Consider the following 17,228-nt stretch of genomic DNA (forward strand, 5'->3'; position numbering starts at 1 on the left):
ACAAACATTTTCACATAATTTGAAATCCCCAAGACTGGAGCACATTTCAGTGTGACAAAAGCGTTCTGACAGTAAGCATCCCATGGCAATGGTGATGCAACATGTATTCTCTCTGGAGCAATAATGCTCCTACCCTCCTTCAACAAGAGGTACCCTATATAGGTGACCTCATGTTGACAAGACTGGTACTCATTCAAAGAAACTTTGTGACTTGCACTTGCAAAATCCTTCAGTAAGCTAATAGTGCCCTTCTGGCATACCTGCCTCCACCTGATGCACAATCCCTGCTGTTTGACCTCTCCCCGCTTACTCAGCCTGAACCTTACCCAAGGATCCTAATCGTGCCCTGCCTGGCTCCTATACTGTGACTGTACCACATGCTGCACAGTCTCTGCTGCCGAACCTCCACCCGCTCCTACATCTGAGCGATTCTCCCAGGAACATTCGGACTGCTCCAGAATTTGCCTCTCCTGGCTCCTTACATGCTGCCTGCCACTGAGCCTCCCCTGCTTCCAACCCTGCATGGGTCTGTCAATCTTCTCTGTCTGCTCCTGATCTAGCCCCCTGTCTCTCTACCTACTTCCTACCAATCAGCCCCTACAGCGGATCCTCCTCCCGCTCCCTCTCCTGCGTGGACTCAGCTAGGACCCTCTTACTTCTCCTGATCTCCCAACTTCTTGCTGCCCACTCCAGATTTTTCCCCTGTCTCTTTCCTACCTCCTACCAACCAGACTCTGCTTCGGATCCTCTACCAGCTCCCTCACTAGTGCGGGCTTCCAGGTCCTGCTAACTGCCCCTCATCTCCCACTGCTAGGCACCTTGCCTACCTCTTGCTGACTAGTCTGACTGTAATAATTCCTTTCCCCCTCCTGTCGGACTTCTCCCTTTTACCCCTCTCTCTCTCCTCCTTTCGTCAGCCTTTTCACCCACCTCCCCACCTACCACTTTTTCCTTCACCATACCCCTTTCATCCCCTCTGTTATGCGTCCTGCTCTAACTCTTTCTCTCCGTCCGCTCCTCCCTCCCCCCTCTTTCCCTCCCTCCTCCCCCCCTTTCTCCCCTACTCTCTCTTTCCCTCCTCCTTATGTCCATTCCCCTCTACAATCCCCTCCCCCACTCCTCCCGTCCTACTCCTACCCCCTCTCATCGTCCTAATCTTCTCTACCCCCCCTACTGCCCAATCCTCCAACTTCATGAACATTGCTCTCTGGAACGCCAGATCCATCTGCAATAAGACTTCTGCAGTCTTAGACATGTTCCTTCGTGTCAACCTTCATTTCCTTTGTCTTACTGAAACCTGGATCCCCCTCACAAAACTACTGTTCCTGCTTCCCTAACCACCTCCTCGTCCTCCTTCTCTCACATATCTTGCACGGTATTGACCTCCTCCACCACCCTAGACACCTTTCCTCTACCTCCTCACCATCTCTTCCTTCTTTCCCTTCCTTTGAATTTCTTTACAAATCTTTTTCCTCTCCTCACACCATCTCCTTTCTTATCATCTATCATCCCCCTGGCCCTCTTTCTTCCTGCTACGATAACCTTGATCACCTCCTATCACTCATCTCTCCCTTCCCCCTCTCCTCTCACTGTACTCGGTGACTTTAACCTTCACCTCCCTTCTCCCCCTCTTTCCTCACCCCTTTTCTCAATCCTTGACTCCTACCTCCTTTCCTCTCTTCCCTCCTCTCCCACTCACTCCTCGGGCTCCACTCTTGACCTCATCTTCAACTCTTCCTACCCCTCCTCCTCTGTCTCTACACTTCCTATCTATCTCTCTGATCATGCACTACTCTCCTTCTCCTCAGCCTTCCACTTTGCCCTCTCCTTCCATCTGCTCACATCGTGACCTTCGCAACTTTGATCCCTCCCTCTTTCTCAACACGTGCTCTACTTCTCTTCCCTCTCTCCAAGATTTCTCTTCACTGTCGGCCAGTGATGCACTTTCCACTCTCTCCTCTTCTATCTCCTCCTCTCTTGATCTACTTTATCCCCTCTCCTTCTTCCGTCCAACCCGGAAACCCTCTCAACCGTGGCTCTCTCCTCAACTTCTCTCTATGTGACATCTCCTCTGACGTCTTGAGAGACTCTGGCTTAAATCTCCCACACTTTCCAACCAAACCTGATACTTCTCCTACCACTCTCTTTATGACTCATGCCTCGCCTCGGCTAAACGCTCCTACTACTCTAACCTTCTCCACTCCCAAGCCTCTCACCCTCGCCACATCTTCCAAACTCTCTCTCGTCTTCTCTCCCCTCCTTCCCCTGATCCCTCTACCTCTTCCACCCTTTCTCCTTCTGATTTTGCTAACTTCTTCTCGTCCAGGATTCTTGCCCTTTGGCAAAAAATCAATAACTCCTCTTCTTCCCCCCATCCCCTTCTCCCCTCCCCCCCTCATCCTGCATGTCCGACTTCTCGCCTGTCTCTTCTCCCGAAGTCTCCATCCTCCTCTCCAAAGCCCACCGCTCTTCTGCTCCAACTGACCCTCTCCCCTCCCTTCTTATCCCTACGATTTACCCTCTTCTTATCCCTTACCTAACGTCCTTCTTCAACACCTGCCTTTCCTCTGCTACCTTCCCCTCTGCTTTCAAGCATGCCACTATCATTCCGATTTTGAAGAAACCTTCTGCTGGTCCCCTTCTCTCTGCTAACTTCCGATCTATCTCTCTTCTCCCATTCCTCTCTAAGCTTCTCAAGCGCCTTGCCTACTCTCAGCGTTCTACCTTTGTTTCCAATCTCTCTCTCCTTCCCCCCTCTCAATCTAGTTTCCACCCTAAACACTCTCCTGAAACGGCCCTCACCTACATCCTTAACTCCCTCCTCTCCACTCGACACTCTGAGCAATCCTCTGCCCTTATTCTTCTTAACCTCTCTGCTGCCTTTGACACTGTCGATCACCCCCTTCTTCTCAACACTCTTTCTTCCTTTGGATTCAAAGGCTCTGTTCTTAACTGGCTATCTTCCTACCTCTTCTCCCGCTCGTTTACTGTTTCCTGGGGAGGCCGGTCCTCTCCTACCCAGCCGCTGGATTACGGCGTACCCCAAGGCTCGGTGCTTGGCCCTTTCCTTTTCTCACTCTACACCTCCCTCCTTGCCCTTGTTATCTCCTTGTTCGGCATTTCCCACCATTTCTATGCTGATGATACTCAGCTCTTCCTTTCCTTCTCTTCCTTCTCTCCCAACCTCCACCTTAAACTCTCTTCCTGCCTTTCCGCTATAAAAAACTGGATGTCCTCCCGCTTTCTCTCTCTCAACACTGACAAGACTGAAGTCCTATTCTTCCCCTCCAACGCTATTCCCCCTCCCTCTCCTCCACCTTTCATTCACTTTCCTCCTTCTAATCTCCCTATCTCTGCCCACGCTCGCAGTTTAGGAATTCACTTTGACTCCTCTCTCTCTTTTTCCCACCATATCTCTCTCACCTCTCGTGCCTGTCGCTTCCACCTCTTTAACATTCGCAAAGTCCGCCCCTCACTCACCTTCCATGCTACTAAACTTCTAATCTCCTCCCTTATCTTCTCTCGCCTCTTCTACTGCTCCTCCTTACTCTTTGGACTACTTAATTCCCATCTCGCCCCCCTCAAATCTATCTTCCATTCTGCTGTCCGTACCCGCTGTCTCCTCTCCTCCCGTGACTCCATCTCTGCTTCCCTCTCCTCCCTTGGCTGGCTGCCCTTTCACTCCCAACTTAAATTTCACTTCCTCTGCCTAGTCTTTAAATCTCTCCATGGTCTTGCTTCCCCTTAACTCTCCTCCCTCCTCTCTTTCTACACGCCCTCCCGCTCCCTTTGTTCTGCTGACCACTTCCTTCTCACCGTCCCTCCATCCCCTTTGTCCCCCCTCCCGCTTTTGTTCCTTCCAGCTCCTTGCCCCTCTGCACTGGAACTCCTTACCTCTCTCCATCCGCTCTATTCCTTCCTTCTCCTCATTCCGCACATCCCTTAAATCTCTCCTTCTCCATTCTCCACCATGAAACCCCTTCCCCCTCCTGCTCCCCCTCCTTCCTTCCTCTCTCCCCTTGATCATCTCCTTCCTCTCTCCCTCCTCCCCACTCTCATCTTTTCCCCCTTCCCTTCCCTCCCGCTTCTCCTCCTCCCCCTCCCTCTCCCTCTCAGTTGTACTGCTAAGCTTCCCCTCTTCCCTCCAGTTTAATTGCTCTTCTCACTGTTTTGTTGGACTGATTCATTATTGTAAATTGCTTCCACTGTTATTGTTTTATGTATCATGTTGTTATGCTGTTCAGCGCTTTGGTGTAAGGCGCTATATAAACAAAAATAAATACAATAAAAAAATACAATACTTCACAACAGTTTCCTGCAACTAGTAACAATGTGCAGTATTGTGGCAAATGTAATCTATCAACCTGTACTCTAAGCACCCTGCTGTAAATGCTAGTACTCTCAGTGTATCCGTGTGGTATTCTAGCAAAGGTCAATGCATCAATCACAGAAAAGTATGCTCCTTGAGCAGAAATCATGGTTAATTTGTCCTCTAGATACATTTCAAAACGGTCGGGCAAAACATTGTCACCCTTTCTAAAAACGGGCAAAATTTTACTGTTACAATTGCTGTCATATATTTCCTTAATTACACCTTTCCTCACCAAATCAGAAGGTAATGCTAAATACTGTGTGGAAACATTTCTCTGCGAGGATACCATCAAGTACACAGCATCAGAGCTGCAACGCATCACTGTGCACAATTCTTTCACCACATTCAATCCCAATATGTTCTCACCACAATTGGATGTCAGCAAGAAGTGACATTTATCTGTAATGGGACCAACAGTAATGGGTACTAGCTGTGACATAGGGCATATTTCTGGTGTACATGCAAACCCTACAGAAACATTATGTTGCCCCGACAAGGCAATATCTGGAACCAGTGAGCTGTCAATGTAACATTTTTGTGACCTGGTATCTATCACAACTGAGTCTGCCCTAGGTAACTTCTTTTCCTGGGTCACCGCTATCTCCTAATTCTTTTGCACTGACTGGTGTATTGACTCTGGGACCACATCCCATGTGTCTAGTATACGCCTCAGTCTCCCCTGTATTGCTCTTAGATCACTGAGGTACGGAGTCATTATTTCATTTTCTAACCCTGTGGGTTTTCTCTAAACAAACAAATCCTGACAACACGTGTGAATTTCACTAACATCAGGCAACTCTAAAAAAAAAAAAAGTTTCTCTAGCCTGGCAAAATATATGCACATATTTTCCAAACAAACAAATAACTTGGAGAAAGCTCAACTAATATCAAAGAGAGTCAACGCTATCTCCCATCAAACTCGACTTGATTTCTGTACCTGGTGATCCTCATTAAAAAAAAATGCAAACAGCATCACGGCTGCAACCAGCGCGGTTCAAACCCTTGCTGCAGATGATCTTGGCCAACAAGTGGATCAGGAGTAACAGCTGCTGCAAGGAACCTTCGTCCTACTTGCCAACGATCTCTCTGGTCCTCTAGTCCCAAATACCGTCCTCGATCATCCTTGGAAGGGTCCCCATTCGGGCTCCATTTGTGAAACTAAAAATACTATGCTATGAAAACAAAATATAAGATCACAAAGACACAGAAATGGATATTCAATGAATACATGTTTATTAGCATACCAGCACTAGCCATGAGCATTAGCACAGCCCTCTCAGAACACCATAGCACTGAGAGCTGCCTCGCTCGCTCCCAACACTGAGATTGAACTGAAAACGACTGTTATACATAGTGGCATTTGACATACATTTTACAATTACATGCGTAGAGAGCAGTCCATGGCAACTGCATTTTCGCCTACCTACGAGCATACATCATTTCAACATAGCCGTGTACCTGAACACAATGACATGACATGTTCCCCTATAATATTCTAAGAACAGCAAACATATTGTGCTAACATTCCTGTCTCTTGCTCACGAGACAGTCCAACTGCAGAACACAAACATTCAGTCAAACCTATATCTGACAGTCTGCCAAGAGACAAATTGTTTTGATAACATCCCTACACACAGTGTTCGGCTGCAAACACATTTCCCTTTCGCGCTCAGCAAAAACCTAATTCATAATGGACAAAAAAAACGATCATATCTTAGCGCTTAGAAACTAAGAATGTGCGCTATACATAGTAACAAATGTACATAATTCTTCATGGCTCTCAGCAAATATTGATCCATGGTAGCTCAGAACAAACTATAGTGTAAACATAGTTTATACTAAATGGATGCATGGATGAATGGGTTAGCCCATGCTAACTAACCAAAAAAATGGAGATTGACAATTAGGGGTCACAAAAACCCTCAATCCCAGTTCAAAGGCTACTCAAAGGGAACTAAAGTTAACATACAGCCCATACCAGCACAGCAGAAAAGAAACTCCGTAGGTATGCAAGAGTCCCTGGTTACAATTTCCACTTGTCCTCTCCAGATCCCTCAGACTAGAGGACTTTGGAGAAGAACAAACCTATCCACCTTGCATAGAGGAAGGGTATCTGAGAAACCAAAGGGTGTCTCACCAGCTAGTCCTCGGGGACTTGTCATCCAGCTGGCCAGGACACAGCCATTCCTTTTGGATCCAGTTCCTGGGGGTGGGCCAGTGCGGGAGGATCACCTGGGTGAGGGGTCTTCGGGGAGTGGGGGTGAGGCAGCCGATGGTGAGAAGCGGCATTGCCCCCTTTTTTGTTCATCTACCCCATCCTATTTTTTAGGATGCTGTGAGATCCCAACTCCCCCCCTCCTTTTTACACAAACACTGGACCGAGGAAGGGGGTGACTGAAAGTAACAAGACTAACTCTCATACATCATACTGGACATGTCCTGTTAATCGGGTCAGGCGAAGTCAGGCACTTGACTTCAAGTGCATACACCTGATACCAATTAGCTCTCCTCACATGGAAAAAAGGCAACACTTAAAGGCACACTCCGAGCAAGGCAGAACACGAGTACGAGCAGAACTTCCAGGACAAAGGCAAACCTACTGGAGCAGAGCGACGGACCAAGGGAACAAGGCTATGGGTAGAAACCCCGAAAAGTCTCCTACTGGAGGTTGTTGCTTCCGACAGGCCGCAAAATACATGTTTAGAAGGCCAGATCCTACAAGTGAAGACTGCATTGTGTTTCAAGGATGCCAGCGACTCTCCCGGGTGAACGACAGAGTTGGTGAGGCGAGGCCAAGCCTGTGGTACTAACCTTGAGTTGTGAATTAGAAATCGCGAAACTCAGGAAAAGAGGCACGCAGCCGGTGAGTTGGCAAGCGACCTGAGAGACCGGTGTGTGTTAATGTCAAGCTCGGAAGTACCTCCCTTCCCCTCCTCCTCACCTTAATCTTCTGTAGAATTGTCTTGACTCTCTGTCTTCTTCCTTAGTCGCTCTTGCTTCTTTGTCTTTGTCTTCCAGATCTTTTTATCATGCAAAAAGGGACGAGCTCCCTGGGATGCCACGCTTTCGGTAATTGAGAATACCAGACAGTAAGGACTCCTGGGAGCCGGTTCCGGAGCAGGGAAAAAGTCACCTGGCAGAAAAAACCCTGCTAGTTGGTACCACTTGCATTCAGGCAGGACTGGAGTGATGCGCTTACGAGCAGGCTGCGCCTGGGAAGAACTGATTGTCTTGGTGGAGTTTCCGGAGCAGATTCAAGAGCTGGAGTCAACGGAGCCACAGGAGGGTAAGTATACCCCAATTGGTAGCCAGCGGGAAGAGAAACAAGAATGGAGGGAGCCAGTGAAATGGGAAGGAATACAGGGGATAACAGAGAGCGGGAGACAAGAAGGAAAAAGTGGACGCGAGCAAGTCAGCGAAAAAGAGAGAGAGATGCTGCAAAGGCACAGGGGAGCAAACAGGTGAACGAAGCGGGAGAGAGAGAGACACAATCGAGAGTGTTTCCTTCACGAAGCAAACAAAGGTGCAACGCAAAGAGAGAAGGTCCGGACCGGCAATACTAGACGTGGCGGCCATCTTGGATACAACAACTAGACCATTGCGTCCGGACGGCTGCCGACGTGAAGGAACCGCTAATGGCGCTTCCAGATTTCCCACAATCGTCGTCATGTAGAATGCATGACAGTATACCTCTCCCTAACCGGGGGCCCTCCCGGTTTACCGGGATGCAACTTGTGGAACCTTCTGATCAGCAGGGGAGCATGTAGGTGCCGTACTGGTTCCCATGATCGTTCTGTAACTGGATACCCTTTCCAGTGTACTAGGTATTGTAAAACACCATGGTGGTAGCGGGAATCCACCAAATAAGAGACTTCGTATTCAACTGGCTCCGACGGAGTGGTACGAGTCGCTCTGCCTGATCTTCTTTCATAAGGATCAGGTAGATAGGGCTTCAGAAGTGAGGCATGGAACACAGGATGAATGTTCTTCAGGTAAGTGGGTAATTTGAGTCGAAAGGCAACCGGATTAATCTTCTTGGTGATTTGGAAAGGGCCAATATATATCGGAGCAAATTTCCCTGTATGTGTCCACCGTGGTAAGAACTTAGTAGCTAACCAAACCTTGCTGCCTTCAGTCCAAAGAGGTGTAGCCTTCCTCTTCTTGTCAGCCCAAGCCTTGTAAAACCGACAACTAGCGTCTAAAGTCTCACTGGCTATTCTGTGTGTGTCCTTGAGATCTTGTAGTGGATGTTCATTAGCTGGCAGCTTAGAAGGCCGCAGCTGGGCTACTGGGAGATGATAAGGATGCTAACCATAGGTGCAAAAAAAAGGAGACATCTGGATGACGGTGTGTCTGGTGTGTCTGGTGTTATTATATGCAAATTCGGCCATAGGAAGGAAGGTAGGTACACCAGTCTTCTTGCTTCTTGCCACAAAAACAACAGAGGTATTGTTCCAAGGTATGATTCAGCCTCTCAGTCTGGCCATTGCTTTGGGGATGAAAACCAGATGAAAGAGCTGGGAGATACAAAGCACGCCCCTTAAATAGGAAGCCATTTCTTTCCTCGAAGCCAGGATCCACCAGTCCCTGTTGTTTGAGCTGGACCTCATGTAAAAAAGCGTTAGCTATGGTTTTGAAGTTCTTGCCTGCCAATAACAAATCGTGGACAAGTTCCACCTCATTATCCACCTGGAATCTGCGGGATGAGGCGTCAGCCAAAATGTTTTCCTTGCCGGGTAAGTAGGTGACCTCGAAGTCAAACTGGGAGAAAAAATATGCCCATCGGGCATGACGGGCATTGCGGCACTCCATCACAGGCATGTTTGATGGCTAATAACTCTCTTTCAATAACGGAATAATTCCTTTCGCTAGAAGAGAGAGTCTTCGAGTAATAAGCCACCGGATGTTCCAATCTATCTGAGCCCTTTTGAAGGAGAGCTGCTCCAATGGCTCCTCCCGAAGCATCGGTTTCAACGATGAAGGACAAGGCTTGGTCAGGCTGGACAAGAATAGGTGCTGAGGTAAAAGCCTTCTTTAGGGCTTGAAAAGCGGTGTCTGCTTCTTGTGTCCAGTTAAACATTACTCCTTTCTTAAGCAAGGAGGTGATTGGAAGGACCAAGTTGGAGAATCCCGATATGAATTGTCTGTAAAAATGTGCCAGTCCCAGGAAGCATTGAACTTCCTTGACACTCCTGGGTACAGGCCACTGAAGAACTGCTTGAATCTTCCTTAGGTCCATGCGGATGCCTTCTCGCGAAAGAATGAATCCCAGATAAGATACAATGGGGGAATCAAAGACGCATTTCTCCGGTATAACGTAGAGTTGGTTCTCCAATAGACATTCCAATACCATCCGAACATGTTTGCGGTGTTCTGAAAGGGAAGATGAGTTGATCAAAATGTCATCTAAATATACGACCACGGAGGAATACAGGAGGTCTGCAAGCAATTTGTCCATAAAGCGTTGGAACACCGCTGGGGCATTCACTAGGCCGAAGGGCATGACCCGATATTCAAAATGACCCAGGGGTGTCCTAAAGGCTGTCTTCCACTCATCCCCCTGCCTGATGCGGAGCAGGTGGTAAGCCCCTTAGATCCAAAACCGAAGCACCTTGAACTGCCTCCAATATTTCCTTGATTAGAGGCATCGGGTATCGGTCCTTTATGGTGAGTTTATTCATACCACGATAATCTATGCAGGGGCGTATTTCTCTGGAATCTTTCTTTGGTATAAAGAACAAAGAAGCACCTGCTGGTGACTTGGATTCCCGAATGAGTCCGTTTTGCAGGTTACTATCTAAGTACTCTTTGAGGGCCTTGCGTTCCGGCAGGGACAGAGGGTACATCCTCCCGAATGGAAATGAAGCGTTGGGTACGGTGTCAATGGCGCAGTCTTCGTTTCTGTGAGGAGGAAGGGAATGGGGCTGTCTTTCAATGAAAACCTCTAAAAAGTCTTGGTAGTGCTCCGGCACCAGGTGTGGGGAGGCAGCCAGCAACAAACTTCTGTTGTTGGATTGTCTGTATGGATGAGACTGCTGAAGACAATAGTCCTGGCAATAGGAGGACTGGAACTGTATGGTATTGGTTGACCAGTCTATCAGAGGGTTGTGGCGGCGCAACCACGGAATCCCCAAAATTACTGGAAAATGGGCTGCTTTAATAAGGTCAAACACCATCTCTTCATTGTGTTGGAACAGTTGTACTTGGAGAGGAAATGTCTCCTGAGTGATTGGTCCGGAGGACAAGGGTGTACCATCCACCCCTTCCACCGGGATGGGTCGCTCCTTAGTGAGAATGGGTAACTTATTTTCTCTAGCCCAAGAAACATCTATGAAGTTACCTGCAGCCCCACAATCCAGCATGGCTAGCACTTCCCAAGCGGATGAAGATCCACGGGACAATTTAATCTGAAAAACCATCAACCGATTGTCCTCTTGAAGGGAATGAGGCAAAGTGTTGTTGCAGGGATTCTTTCAGACTTCCCCCGATCAGACCCTGTTCAGGTTCAGGGGGACTCGTTTCCCTGACGATGTGGAGGTACCTCCGGGCAGTTGCGTAGTAAATGATTGTTAGATCCGCAATACATACACAATCCCAGATCCTTTCTTCGCTTCCTTTCTTCAGCAATTATGGGACCTCTGGCGGTGCCAATCTGCATGGGTTCCTCCCCTTGCGGGGAAGTAGGACGATTACTGGCAACGGAAGGATATACTGATAAGAGAGGGGGTCTTGGCCTCCTACATTCCTGCCTCCTCTCACTTAATCTGAATTCAATCTGCAAGGCAAGGGATACAAGTTCCTGGAATGGCTGAGGTCTAGCAATGCGTCCAACTCATCCTTAATGTCCTCATGTAGACCACGGCGGAACAAAGTCTGTTGGGCTGAATCAGGCCACCCTGCATCGGTCGCTAGGCGCATGAAAGTCGTCACATAGGTTTGAACATCATGAGGTCCTTATCTGATGTCTAAAATGGCCTCATAGGAGGCGTGCAAGACTTCGGGTCTTTCAAAACGTGTTTTAAATCGTTGAGTAAACTGATCATAATCATTAGTTGAAGGGTCAGATTGAAGGATAAGAGGTGTCGCCCATGCAAGGCATTCCCTTCTAAGTTGGAAACTAGAAACCCCACCTTAGCCTTAGCCGTCTCGTAAGCCCGAGGACGGAAGGTGAAGTACAACTTGCAGGCGTCTAAGAACTCATTTAGAGACTTGGGGTTTCCATCATATTTCCCAAATGGGAAAGGTAGCGGAGGTAAATCTCCTTTGGCTTCATCTCGAGCTGCAACCTGTTGCCTCAGGGATTGGTTTTCAGAGCGTAGTGATTGAACTTCTACAGTGAGTCCTTGGATGGCAGCAACAAGTTCCTGATACTGTTCCAGAGAAGCCATTGAACTCCTTAGGCGTTGCACTCTGTCAAGCTCGGAAGTACCTCCCTTCCCCTCCTCCTCACCTGAATCTTCTGTGGAATTGTCTTGACTCTCTGTCTTCTTCCTTAGTCACTCTTGCTTCTTTATCTTTGTCTTCTTCCAGGTCTTTTTATCGTGCAAAAAGGGACAAGCTCCCTGGGATGCCACACTGTCGGTAATTGAGAATACCAGACAGTGAGGACTCCTGGGAGCCGGTTCCGGAGCAGGGAAAAAGCCACTCGGCAGAAAAAACCCTGCTAGTTGGTACCACTTGCATTCAGTAGGACTGGAGGGATGCGCTTACGAGCAGGCTGCGCCTGGGAAGAACTGATTGTCTTGGTGGAGTTTCCGGAGCAGATTCAAGAGCTGGAGACAACGGAGCCACAGGAGGGTAAGTATACCCCAAGGGGTAGCCAGCGGGAAGAGAAACAAGAATGGAGGGAGCCAGCGAAATGGGAAGGAATACAGGGGATAACAGAGAGCGGGAGACAAGAAGGAAAAAGGGGACGCGAGCATGTCAGCGAAAAAGAGAGAGAGATGATGCAAAGGCACGGGGGGAGCAAACAGGTGAACGAAGCGGGAGAGAGAGAGAGAGACACACTCGAGAGCGTTTCCTTCACGGAGCAAACAAAGATGCAACGCAAAGAGAGAAGGTCCGGACTGGCACTACTAGACGCGGCGGCCATCTTGGATACAACAACTAGACCGTTGCGTCCGGACGGCCGCCGACGTGAAGGAACCGCCAATGGCGCTTCCAGATATCCCACAATCGTCGCCATGCAGAATGCATGACAGTTAAAGTTTGAAATAGAAACATTATATCGCAAGTCAAGGCTGCATGCGTGTGGATGAGACACAAATAAAGGCAGACCTCTGAGTGAACTTTGATGTAAAGGATGGCTGTAAAATCAGCGATACTAAGTAAAGGAGTGGTCCGGTGAAAGGAAGTAGCCCACTCGAAAGTCTCAGTGAAAGGTACTTTGATTAAAGTGAGAAAGCGAATGAACAGCAAAAGTGAAATAAAGAAAACTAATTCCTAGAGAAGAGGGACAGTAAAACAGTGAAATTTGAGTTGAAGTGGTCCTGCAGTGGTCTATAAAGAAAGCCACGCACATTCGAAAGACTTTGACATCTGAAAGTGGTCCATGCCTGATTGAGGGAGACCCGTAGTATAATAAGCTTGGGGAATGGAGCCCCCTTGCAACTTTGTGTTGAATTTTACCGTGAGAGGTCTGAGCCCGACAGAGGGGTACCTACGAGAACTGTGTGGTGAAAGGTCTGAGACCGACAGAGGGGGATATTTTGTGAATGTTTTGGTTAAAACATTATTTTGGAAGTCAGAGAAAGAGACCTTAATGTGGAAGGCCAGGCAGGCCTTGATCCACGGTTTTGAACTGTGTAGGAAACCAAGCCAGAGTGTGTCATCCTGCCTACATGGATCGCCTTACTCTGTGAGGCCTAACTTGGGGAGGAGAGCTGGTCCAGTCACATTATTATTTGAACACTGATTTTTCCTTTTGCATACATTTCTCCTTTTTACACTTTTTGTACAAAAGATAGAGCAGGCATAAGGTTTTGTTAGCATATGCCATTTTGATTTGACGGACTCCACTAGGACTGCGTTATTTATTATTTGATGGTCGAGGCTACTCTCATCTTAGTTATAGGGCAAATAAGGAGCATCTCCAGCCCCAACAATTTCAATAAAGGTTTTACAAATTGTACCCATTGTGTCAATGTCATACTTGTGATACCATGCCTTCCCTACACAGGCCTAGGCGGCTGTCTCCCATGTAGGGCGGCCATCCTCAGGTGCAGCAGCAGTCCCTAGGAGCCCTGGCAGGGTCCCCATCCCTTCCCAGAGGGAAATTCTGTAACACAGCCCAGCCAGAGCTCAAGGATCATTGGGAGTGATGTCACTGGCTTTGGGCACCCGTCTGCAATGTGGGTCGACCATCCCCAAGCTCAGCCTGAAGCTCTGGCTGCGCTGCGTTACAGCTTTTCCCTCTGGGGTTACCTGGAACTGCCGCTGGACTTGGGTACGGTCAACCCACATGGGAGACAGGTGCCCAAGGCCATCCTGGAATTCTGGCTGGCCTGCGTTATAGCTTTTCACTCTGGGAAAGGAAGGCGACCCTGCTGGGGCTCCCTGGTACTGCTGCTGGGCTTCGGGACAGTCAACCCACATGGGGGACAGCTGCCCAAGGCCAGGGAAGTTATTTACGACCATCCTGGAGATCTGACTGGCCTGTGTTACAGCTTTTCCCCACCAGGGAGCCCCGGCAGTGTGCCAGTCCCTCCCCGGAGGGACAAGCTGTAACACAGCCCAGCCAGAACTCCAGGACGGTTAGGGGCAATGTCCCAGGCCTTGGGCATTAATTTCCCATGTGGGTCTACCGTCCCCAAGCCCAGCGGCAGTCCCAGGGATTTCCGGCAGGGTCCGCATCCCTTACTGGAGGGAGAAGCTGTAATGTAGGCCAGCCAGAGTGCCAGGATAGTCAGGGTGATGTCCATGGCCTTGGGCCTCAGTCTCCCATGTGGGAAAACGTGTAACGCAGGTTAGCCAGTACACCAGGATGGTCGGGGGTGATGTCCCCAGCCTTTGGCGCCTGTCTCCCATGTTGGGCGTCCATCCCCAAGTTCAGCAGCGGTCCCAGGGAGCCCCTGCAGGGTTGCCATCCCTCCCTGGAGGGAAAAGCTGTAATGCAGGCCAGCCAGAACTCCAGGATGGTTGGGGGGATTTCCCCAGCCTTGTTCGCCGGTCTCCCATGTGGGTCGACCGTCCCCAGGTCCAGCGGTGGTCCCGGGGAGCCCTGGAGGCATTGCTGGCCCATTACAGCTTTTCCTTCCGGGAAGGGACGGGGACCCTGCCGTGGGCTCCCCGGGACAGCCATTGAGCTTGGGTGCTGTCCACCCAAATGGGAGACAGGCACCCAAGGCCGGGGACATCTCCTTCCTCTTGGAGCTCTGGCTGTGCTGCGCTAGAGCTTTTCCCTCTGTGTAGGGATGGGGACCCTGTTGGGACTCGCTGGTACTGACGCTGCACATGGGGATGGTCAACACACATGAGAGATTGCTGCCCAATGCCAGGAACATCACCCCCGACCATCCTGGAGCTCTGGCTCCTCTGCGTTACATAATTTCTATCCAGGAAGGGATGGGGACCCTGTCGGGGCTCCCTGGGACCGATGCTGCACTTGGGGATAGTTGACCCACATGGAAGACAGGCACCCAAGGCCGGGGACATCACCCCCCACCCTCCTGTAGCTCTGGCTTCGCTATGTTAGAGCGTTTTCCTCTGGGTAGGGATGGGGACCCTCCCGGGGCTCCCTGGGACCGGCGATGGACGTGGGGACGATCAATCCACATGTGAGACAGTCACCCATGGCCGGTGGCATCACCCCCAACCGTTGTGGAGCTCTAGCTGCGCTGCGTTAGGACCTATCCCTCCGGGTAGATAGTCAGACCTCTTTGGATTTCACAGGTGTCTTCTTTTCAGAAATGCATGGGGTTCCCTGTTTTCCTTGGTGGCTGTGACACCCCAGGCCCAAATCTGTGGGTTGTCCACAATGCCAAATGTAGTCTTCCCAAGGGCGTTTGATGTACCAGTGGCTTAGTCTTTTCCTTTTGCGCCCAGGTCAGTGCACCCACACATTTGAGGTACCGTTTTGTCGAGACAACTGTGGGAATGTGGGAAGGTGGGAAATGTGTTGGTGCCGTCATGTTTCGCTGGTATCCTGGTGCCAAATGTCTGAAAATGTTGTTTTCTCCCTACATTTTGGACTTTGCCGAGCCTTGTGTTTAGTACATTCTAGGGCGATTAGCGAATATCAGACCATTCTAGATTCCCACGGATGTTTTCTTTTCAGAAATAAATGGGGTTCCCTGTTTTCCTTAGTTGCTGCAACACCCCAGGGCCAAATCTGTGGGTTGTCCACAACACCAAAACCGTAAAAATGTTGTCTTCCCAGGCCCTTTGCTATACCAGTGGTTTAGCCTTTTCCCTTTGCGCTAGGGTATGTGCACCCACACATGTGAGGTACAGATTTCGTCGGGACACCTGTGGGATTGTGGGAAGGTCAGATATGTGTTGGTGGTCTAAAAATTCAGTTTTTTCCCCTACATTTTGGACTATATGGGTAATAAATTCTAGGGAGATTCGTGCAAATCAGACCTCTTTAGATTCCCAGGGGTGACTTCTTTTCAGAAATGCATGGGGTTCCCCTTTTCCTTGGTGGCTGCGACACCCTAAGGCCAAATCTGTGGGTTGTCCACAAAACCAAATCCTGCTTTCCCCAGGGCGTTTCATGTACCAGTGGTTTAGACTTTCCCTTTGCACCCAAGTAGGTGCACCCACACATCTGAGGTACTGTTTTTGATGAGACACCTTTGGGAATGTGGTAAGGTAGGACATTTGTTGTTGCCCGCTTGTTTCAGTGTTTTCCTGATAGAAAATGTTCTTGAAATTTGTGGGGTTTTCCCCCACATTTTGGACTTTGCCGGGCCTTGTGGGTAATACATTCTAGGGCAAAGAGAGAACGTGAGACCACTTTAGATTCCCAAGGGTGTCTTCTTTTCAGAAATGCATTGGGTTCCCAGTTTTCCTTAGTGGCTGCGACACCCCAGGGCCAAATCTGTGGGTTGTCCACAACACCAAAAAACATAGAAATGCGGTCTTCCCAGGCCCTTTGGTATACCAGTGGTTTAGCCTTTTCCCTTTGTGCCCAGATAGGTGCAGCCACACATGTGGGGTATTGTTTTCATTTGGTCACCTGTGGAAATGCGTTACGGTAGGACATGTGTTGTTGCTGGCATGTTTTGGTGGTATCCTGGTGGCAAATGTCTGAAAATTGAGTTTTTCCCCCTAGATTGTGGACTTTGCTGGGCCTTGTGGGTAATACATTTTCAGGCAATTCGTGCAATTCCAACCTCTTTGGAATTCCACGGGTGTCTTCTTTTCAGAAATGCTTGGGGTTCCCCATTTTCCTTGCTGGCTGTGACAACCCAAGCCCAAATTTGTGGGTTGTCCACAAAGCCAAATCCAGTCTTCCCCAGGGCATTTGATGTACCAGTAGTTTAGCCTTTTCCCTTTGCGCCCAGGTAGGTGCACCCACACATGTGAGGTACAGTTTTTGTCAGGACACATGTGGGATTGTGGGAAGGTAGGACATGTGTTGTTTCCGGCGTGTTTCGGTGGATTACTGGTGGAAAATGTCTGGAAATTATGTTTTTTCTCCTACATTTTGGACTTTGACGGGCCTTGTGGGTAATAAATTCTAGGGCGATTCACGCAGGTCAGACCTCTTTGTTTGGTTTCCCACGAGTGCCTTCTTTTCGGAAATGCATTGGGTTCCCCATTTTCCTTGGTGGCTGCGAAACCCCAAGCCCAAATCTGTGGGTTGTCCACAAAGCCAAATCCAGTCTTCCCCACAGTGTTTGATGTACCACTG

Source organism: Ambystoma mexicanum, chromosome 5p (genome assembly GCF_040938575.1).
Source record: "Ambystoma mexicanum isolate Mex_15411 chromosome 5p, UKY_AmexF1_1, whole genome shotgun sequence".
NCBI classification, from domain to species: domain Eukaryota; kingdom Metazoa; phylum Chordata; class Amphibia; order Caudata; family Ambystomatidae; genus Ambystoma; species Ambystoma mexicanum.